The following is a 1,968-nucleotide window of genomic DNA, read 5'->3' on the forward strand; positions in this document are numbered from 1 at the left end:
CGTGAATGGAGGGACGAATGGAGACATGTCGTCTTCAGCGATGAGAGTCGCTTCTGCCTTGGTCCCAATGATGGTCGTATGCGTGTTTGGCGCCGTGCAGGTGAGCGCCACAATCAGGTCTGCATACGACCGAGGAACACAGGGCCAACACCCGGCATCATGGTGCTGGGAGCGATCTCCTACACTGGCCGTACACCTCTGGTGATCGTCGAAGGGACACTGAATAGTGCACGGTAAATCCAAACCGTCATCGAACCCATCGTTCTACCATTCCTAGACCGGCAAGGGAACTTGCTGTTCCAACAGGACAATGCACGTCCGCATGTATCCCGTGCCACCCAACGTGCTCTAGAAGGTGTAAGTCAACTACCCTGGCCAGCAAGATCTCCGGATCTGTCCCCCATTGAGCATGTTTGGGACTGTATGAAGCGTCGTCTCACGCGGTCTGCACGTCCAGCACGAACGCTGGTCCAACTGAGGCGCCAGGTGGAAATGGCATGGCAAGCCGTTCCACAGGACTACATCCAGCATCTCTACGATCGTCTCCATGGGAGAATAGCAGCCTGCATTGCTGCGAAAGGTGGATATACACTGTACTAGTGCCGACATTGTGCATGGTCTGTTGCCTGTGTCTATGTGTCTGTGGTTCTGTCAGTGTGATTATGTCATGTATCTGACCCCTGGAATGTGTCCATAAAGTTTCCCCTTCCTGGGACAATGAATTCACGGTGTTCTTATTTCAATTTCCAGGAGTGGATATTTATTACGAACGCCAACGTACAGCTAGGACAGAACTGAACTCCTGGATAGAAAGAGCTGCTCTTTATAATGACATCGAATATCAGAGAATATAAACATTACAGGTGTAAGATATTTCGAGAACATTCCTGGAATGATAGATGCTAAGTAACAAACAACTGCTAAGGATCAAGTTTCAGCTGATGACCCGCACCACTCCAGTCAGCGACGTTAACAACTATACGACACTGCGTTCAGCAGACCTAGCAGTAGTATGACCTTATAAGGCGATGCATCCTGGCTGCCATCAGGGCATCGTTCAGACCGCATACGTTATCGATCTCTCACGATACAGGAAGCCACTGTCTGATCACCTGCTCGCGCCGCTTTCAGCACCTAGCTGGTGACTTATAGTTTGAACAAACAATGCATTATTCTTCAGAACTGAGTCAGAATGGCGTGAAAAACGAATATTTTGATGTAGATTGGTTTGAGAAACTGATAATACGAAGCTTGAGTGTTGCTCTTCCTGCCACGTCATTTTGTCTCAGTCGTATTAAGTAGATCTGCACGCTGCAGATGTGAGAATCTTGATCACAGTTGCGACTAATCTTTGTGAGTGTGGGCGAGGGTTAGGTGCTCCTGGATCAAGACTAGTTCCCCAGCGTTTTCAGTGTTTCGTGAAGCCCATACCACAAAGCTTCGATGGCGTCTTCAGGGTGAAAGGGGGAGCTATGACCATACAACTACGTAGATGTCTCTAATTCAGGTGCATGTGAAAATATTTGGACATGAAGACAATAGACTATACGCTTGCTGCGTGCGTAATGAAGTTGTTAGACGTTCTTGTTCAGAACAGAACGGGACTCTCTGACTGGGATCTTGACTTTCGAAGGGTAAAAAAAAGTGCTTACAAACAGCGAGTAACTGAATTTAAATGTAATAAAATGGAATACCTACAGCCGTACGTTATTCATTATATGGCTACTAGTTTCGGCGCTTCAGTGCACCATCTTCAGGCGTTAACTGACACTGAGTGGGGGCTAACTTCAGTCGTACACACGATGCATCAGAGGCCAACATCTACCAGCTGGTTTTCGCAGTCTACCTAAAGTTGGTAGTTGAGGGTTGGAGACAGAACGTCGTTGTTACAGGTAGTTTGCGAAAACCAGTTCATAGATATTTGCCACTCATAAATCGTGTATATGATTGGAGTGAAGCCCCTCAGCA

Source organism: Schistocerca gregaria, chromosome 4 (genome assembly GCF_023897955.1).
Source record: "Schistocerca gregaria isolate iqSchGreg1 chromosome 4, iqSchGreg1.2, whole genome shotgun sequence".
Classification (NCBI taxonomy): domain Eukaryota; kingdom Metazoa; phylum Arthropoda; class Insecta; order Orthoptera; family Acrididae; genus Schistocerca; species Schistocerca gregaria.